Source organism: Prorops nasuta, unplaced genomic scaffold (genome assembly GCF_024137725.1).
Source record: "Prorops nasuta isolate Cenicafe-Biocafe unplaced genomic scaffold, Cenicafe_Pnas_1.2 PNAS00013, whole genome shotgun sequence".
Classification (NCBI taxonomy): Eukaryota; Metazoa; Arthropoda; class Insecta; order Hymenoptera; family Bethylidae; genus Prorops; species Prorops nasuta.
Window position 1 is genome coordinate 2,176,601 of NW_027116810.1, and position 7,285 is coordinate 2,183,885.

Sequence of the window (7,285 nt, forward strand, 5' to 3'; positions counted from 1 at the left end):
ATTATCAAACCAATGTGAATTAAAGCTAACAACATTATGACATTAATATTCAGATTGTCAAAACTTACGTTGTCGTGATACCTTTATTAACATTAAATATACTTCTATTAATTTGATAAGCATGGCCATCTGGGTATATCCTGTTAGTACCTTTATAAATATTTTTGGTAGTATTCATTTTTATATAATATTTCTTACAAGGAAATGATGACACCCAACGAAAAACGACAAATCTATCGCACAAATTAGTTATTTTTCATTTTGTCAATTGTTTTTATCAATGAAATACAATAACGAGTGTTAAATAAATATAGATAAATATACATCTAATGCATTATTAAAGTTACACATAACGACGCAACGCATAAGAAAAAGTACAAATAAATGTTTTATAATATAAAAGTATTTCAACGAATAAACATATAATTTCATACAGTATGTGGTGTTTAATTCGGTCCAGAGCATGAATGTAAAACTTCATTGTATCTTCGCAAATTCAAAATATATTAATTTTATTCAAAAAGCTTTTCTGAAAGTGCAGGTTTCTATATGAATCTAAGAATATAAAATGCTAAAATTGGTATAATATATAATGAACGAAGCTAAGCGAAGTTTTACATAAACCTTGGGCGATATAATTATAATAAACCCTATAGAAATGGCTGTTTATAAAAAATAATCCTTTATAAAAACTAAGAAAGTTATTGGATAAGAAATATAAAACAAATATTCCAAGTCTGAAAAATTTTAATGCACAATTTAATTTAATTTTATAATAATTACCTTTAGGTAAACGCTGTTTTCAAAGTCTAGGGTAAAATACGAAGGGAAGACGTACTAAGTTTAAGATTAAATAAACAGTTTTGTGTTTTTCTTTTTGTATACAAGACTTATCTTACCAGAATCAACAGGAATATTGCAAAACCATTTATTATACTCGCTTTAAATCATATGTAATTCAATGCTATTAAGACACTCTTCTACATAAATGGTTAATATTAGTTAAAGATTCTTAAATGAAAACTTTCTTGTCCGAAATATTAAAATTACTTTCAATAAATAGTGAATAGAAACGTTCTTAAGCAATATAATATAATTACTACGATTGAAATAAGTAATTACACCAAATACAGAAAGTATTTGGTTTCAGAAAATGCAAATTAAGAACTAATTTGTTCGTCCACATTGCAAACAAAAAATTTACTAAAATCTCTAATAACATGATAATAATTAAAATCAACATTCGTTCGATTATCAAAACATGTACCTTTGCAATTAAGATAATTGAAAATAAGCTGGCCTTTTAGACAAAAAGAGAATAACTATTATTTCTTAATTATAGCCAAAAAGTTGCACATGCTTGAAAAATATCTGGATGAAATATATTTGAATACGGTTTCTAACTCGAAGTCTATCAACATTGTCTTTGCATTATTTCTGTAGTCTATAACCACATAAGCAACGTAGTAAATCTGCAACAGACAGATAAATAAAGTACATTTAGTAAATAAATAGAGCGTATGTTGTTCTTTTAATTCTAAGTAATGGCATACACAAATCCAGTGGTAGAAAGGAAAATAATTTAGAATTGAAGCTGTAAGTATTCCCCAAATATGGCATAGAATTTATTGCTCAACCATTAATTATACTCACATGGTTACAAGTAGAGAGGAGTGTTTATAAAAACTATTAGGACAGCTATGAGCTTCTGCCAGTAATTAGGTGTGATACTTTTGCGTAGATTAACCTATACATGCTCAAAAATTCATACCATGCTTACAATAATCTATGAAGAAATTAGTGATATAAAAGGATAAGTTGATGTAAAACTGTGCAGTGTGCTTAAGAGTACATAGATTAAATATTCCAACTTAAGGTCATTCCTAAATTAATTATTATGATCGAAGGTTTATACTGACATGAATGTGCTCTTTCATCTTTAAAATTGTTAATAAAATGTTGTATATGTTTCAATATTGAGTTTGCGCACTTTTACACCATTAGACCTTATATATGAAGCAAACATAGGGTTAGGAGTTATAATGTACCTATTCTGAAGATAAATATTAGGAGAATATTATTATATAAATAATAGAATTTTACCCTTTCTGATTCACCTGCATTGAATTATACTGAGTATCTCATAATGTTATGTCTTCGCATTAGCCTTTAGATATTTTCATTTTAGGTAGGGCAGCTTAACGCTTCACTCTCACCATGTTATGCCTGTGCAATTTAAATTTCTCCAGTGTAACAATATAATGTTACGCTTAGAAATACAATTGGATTCTGTAAAGATTAAATAAAATTTACACAAAGATATTTTATTCTTAATTCAAAGTAAACTACTATGGATATTTAAAAATATACTTATCGAAAAGGATATTTGAAACTATTGCTTGATAAAATTGCTATTGGCTTTGGCCAATTATACATCTGTAAAAATTGACAAGTGTAATGTTATTTTTGGAGATTATATTTTCAAAACATTTTATAACCTTCAAAAATATGAACTTTTTATGTGCGTCCCTGTATTCTAGTAACTTTATTATTGCGCACTCTAACAGTAAGTGGATGAAGCATATGCTTCGATTATAAATTTGTAGAGTGGAGACTACTATACATTTTTAACAGCCGCCATTTTAGGCCAAATGAGGGTGTACCATCCTTACGGTGGACAATATTCCCATTAATACCAGGCAATACAGATTTCCCCCTGCTCAAAAGGGAGAGATTCAAGAACAAGTCTCAAATTTGTTAGAATTCAACATAATAGAGCAATCAAAGTCACCGTATAATTCACCACTATGGATCGTCCCCAAGAAGTCCGACTCAAAGGGAAACAAAAGCTGGAGGTTAGTTATAGACTATCGAAAACTAAATGACAAAACGATAGGAGATGCCTATCCTATCCCTCTCATAACCGATATCCTAGATCAGCTGGGAGGTGCCAAATACTTCTCGATTTTAGACCTAGCGTCCGGGTTTCATCAAATCGAAATGCATCCAGACGACAAACAAAAGACAGCCTTCACCACTCCTAACGGTCACTACGAATTTAATAGAATGCCCTTTGGGTTGAAAAATGCCCCCGCGACCTTCCAAAGACTAATGGATCAGATTCTACGCGGTCTGCAAGGCAACGAATTATTCGTATATATGGACGATATAGTTATTTATGCCCGAACACTCGAGGAACGCGCTAAGAAATTCGAGAAACTCGCTGAACGTCTCAGAGAAGCAAACTTACACTTACAAATTGACAAATCCGAATTCCTACGCACTGAAGTAAAATACCTAGGACATATAATTTCCGCGGATGGAGTCAAACCTAATCCAGACAAAATTAAGGCCGTAAAAGAATTTCCGACTCCGAGAAGTCGCAAAAACGTCAGGGAATTCCTAGGCTTGGCTGGATATTACAGACGCTTTATTAAAAACTTCGCTGAATTAGCCAAACCATTATCGGATCTAACAAGTAAAAACGTAACGTTCGAATGGACACCTTCCCAACAGGAAGCTTTCACGTCTTTACGGGATAGACTCTGCGAGGCACCAATTCTCCAATATCCCGACTTTGAAAAACAATTCATCGTTACTACCGACGCATCAGGTTACGCGCTTGGAGCTATTCTATCACAAGGAGAAATTGGTCAAGACAGGCCCATAGCCTTCGCTTCGTGCGTCCTAAACAAAGCCGAGCAAAATTACTCTACTACAGAAAAGGAAATGGCAGCCACAGTGTTTGCCCTCAAAACCTTCAGACCTTACCTGTATGGTAGAACGTTTATACTTTACACCGACCATCGACCTTTAGCTTGGGTACAAAATATGAACGACCCCACGTCGCGTGTAATGAGATGGAGAGAGAGGCTCAAAGAGTTCGACTTCAAAATAGTCTATAAATCCGGCAAAAATAATACTAACGCCGACGCTTTATCTCGAAACCCCATCGAAACAGCAGAAGTATACTGGAATTCCTCCAAGAAAACCTCTGGACAATCTACTTCTGGGCAACTAACATCATCTTCAACCAGAACTAGCACTGGAACGACTAGAAGAGTTCCTGCGCAAGGAGTAGCGCCTTTACCTAGGCCTGATCAACCAAAGGAAGGGGCGTCAGCTACGTTAAAAACGCAACCCGGAACTTCTTCGACCTCGGCACCAAAAACTGGAACTGTATCTAAGAAGAAAGTCGTCCTGAATGTTCCACCCAGGAAACCTGCTACAAAAACGGATACCACCAAACCTAAATCCATTTTAAAATCGGCAAAACCCAGTGTCAACAAAGACCCCGATTATAAAGCCTCCTCCTACTCACAACAACAAATTTCGCGAGGAAAATCAGATGCTACTTCTAGCGAACCAAGAGATTGGTGTCGCTATCAATTAAGGGAAAGAAACAAAATCCCAAAAACTCTTAAGGGTTTAGAATCACAATCCTACCAAAATAAAACAATCGATAGCGAATTAGAAACGACTGTCGAAACAAGCTCAGAAAGGTCAATCGCCCAAGATTCTGACAACACGGGAGAAACGCATCCGAATACCACGAGTAATTCACCATTCAATGCCAGCGAAATCACTATGAACCGAGATACTACCTCGCGAAACGATTTAATCGACCCCAAACAACCTCAGATGTCAAGTGAATCGCCAATCATTAACACAAGAAACGAGGCCGGACTACCTTCCAGTACTCCCCTACGCAGAATCACTAAATCAAACGAATTAATTAGACCTAATGATACTACTATTGCCCCTTCTACCAATGCCCTGTTCACGCCAGGAACAGAAAATGATACTGATAATTTTGCAAATTCATCTACCGAGACGATTAAAGAAACGATTACTCATAAAGAGAATGATTATTCTCTCTTCATGTCCAGAACTATATAATTTTCGGACCAATCCATTTGCATATCTCCAAGACTCTCCTAGCTACTACCATGAAGAGTCAGCTGACGCGCCACCGACCACTAGCTGTGCCTCGTATAACTCAGAAAATGACGCAAGAAAAAAATCAGGTGATCCCAAACTCAATAACCTGAAGAAAAACTTAATCATATCAAGGGATAACTTAACCATGAGGAAGGACCACATAATATATTTAATTAGATCCAACGGGTCTTTATTAAATTCAATAGGAAATCCCAAAATAAAGCAAACAAACTATCCCATCGGCACAGTGACTGTACAAGGGAAAGGTATTTTTAAAGTCATATATGTTTCTATACTTGACATCTCTACCAATGTCCCTAACGAAACTGACCTACGTATTGCTTTTTCCAATTTAAAAACTGAAATGACTAAATACGACCTCTTCTCTGCCAGGATATCGAATTACCAAGAAAAATTCGGTAACACTACTTGGAACAGAATGGTAACTTTACTAGAGAGCGCCGTGCAAGATAGTGACATTATAATCACTGTTTGTCAAGAATTAATCACCATACCGTCACTCGAAGATAAAGACGAAATTATGAAAGAAAATCACTCGTCATCCTTGGGAGGACACAAGGGAATGGTTAAAACCTATGCCAGGATTAGGAAAAATTATTATTGGGATAATATGAAGGCTGACATCGAAGACTTCGTCAGAACCTGTGAGGTCTGTCAACGGAAGAAATTGGTCCGAATAAAAACAAAACAACCAATGATACTCACAGATACTCCCATGGAACCTTTCGATAAAATTGCCATGGACATAGTAGGACCCTTCGAAATTTCTGAAAAAGGAAATCGATATATCAAGAGACACGGTAGTGTCTCGACGGCAAGTACATAAAAGTAGGTATAGACGTGTCTATACCGCCGTCCAGGCACTACTGTATCTTATACAGCAAGATTGGCCGTCTCAATTTTTAAATCGATTTTTTTCCGTAAATGAAACACTGTCATGATTTCAGTAAAGCTTTTCTTGAAATGGATTAGAACAAGCTTTTATTTGAGCCCATAAACATCAAAATTGGTTCACGCAATCCAGAGATCTCATAATCTGTTAGCTATATATATAACGAATTTAATTTCTTTCCGTCATCTTCTTCTTCTCCAGCCAGAGTGTATGTCTCGGGCTGAAGTTGGTCGCTAAGAAAAATGACGTCATTTTCACAACGCTTCCAACATAATATACTCAACGATCAAACTATGTATGGTTGTGAACTGTCAATTCGGCGACTATATTGAACTGTGTAAATTGTAATGTGAGGTTATTTTTATTTAATGCAGTGAGGTTATTCATCGTGTTGCGATATTGCATTTGTTAATTTCTACAATCACAAATAATTCAATTAACAGTGACTGAAGGATTCGCGAATTAGATAAGTATAATATTATATTTTACAATACAGGATGTAGTATATACTTTGTGGTATTTCTTTTTGCAGATAAATTAAGACAGAATATTTTCATATTCATTGATGAGGATAGAGCTGACTGGATTAAATAAAATTAATATTTACAAGTCTGTGCCAATGAGAAATATACTTTCAACAATAATGTGCATCGGTCATTATCAGGAGGATATTAATTGAAAGAAATTGTTAAGGTACTTAATAACCATATGCTAAACTTTCAGGTATTGAAATCATTAATCAAATACATGTTTTGCTTTTTGTTTTCTTTAAACTGATATTGATTGTAATTATCCGATAGGTTATATCATATATATATAAACAAATATTTTAGATTAAATTATGGCAATGCTAATTTGAAAGATATGAAACATTCCAAAAAATCTTTATTTACGTAAAATAAAAGTTGACCAGTATTTGGATTTGAACAAATTATACGATAGTAGATGTTTACAAAAGATGCGAAGACAACCAAATATTACAGAAGTTAGGTCAACAAGCAATAAAGAAAATGGAGATGGGGCAAAATCAAATACTGGTAAGTAACTGAGATGTTTCATGTTCCTTCAAATATTTATTTTCTTTGAAGATTAAGATTGTTAAATGATGAATTTGATTTCAGGCTTACGCATAGTGTTGTCATTTAGTATTTTACAGTCACTGTGCAAGTTTATTATAGCAAATAGTAATACTTGTGCTTTGACTTAAATACATTTGGTAAAATTGAATTAGAAAACTAAGGAAGAAGGTTCGCTCACATACTGACTATTGGAGTTGAATCAAACATTGGGCTTTTCATTCCTGCATTCTGGTATTTGAAACAGGCAAGGATGAAAGCATTGAAAGATTGGCAAAGTAAGAATAAGCCAATATTCAGATAATCGTCATCCATTGCTCAGCCATAATTTAAGGATGAGATTCATTGGATGAAA

General features: G+C 34.1%; 1 long non-coding RNA gene across 1 annotated transcript; it reads right to left on the bottom strand.

Moving 5' to 3' along the window:
- Nucleotides 1-234: 234 nt before the first annotated feature.
- Nucleotides 235-2,069, bottom strand: LOC136778016 (uncharacterized). Its single transcript, XR_010823346.1, has 2 exons — nucleotides 1,654-2,069; nucleotides 235-1,472 (listed from the first exon to the last, which is right to left on the bottom strand). It is a non-coding gene; the product is annotated as an uncharacterized lncRNA (long non-coding RNA).
- Between the last annotated feature and the right edge of the window lie 5,216 nt (nucleotides 2,070-7,285).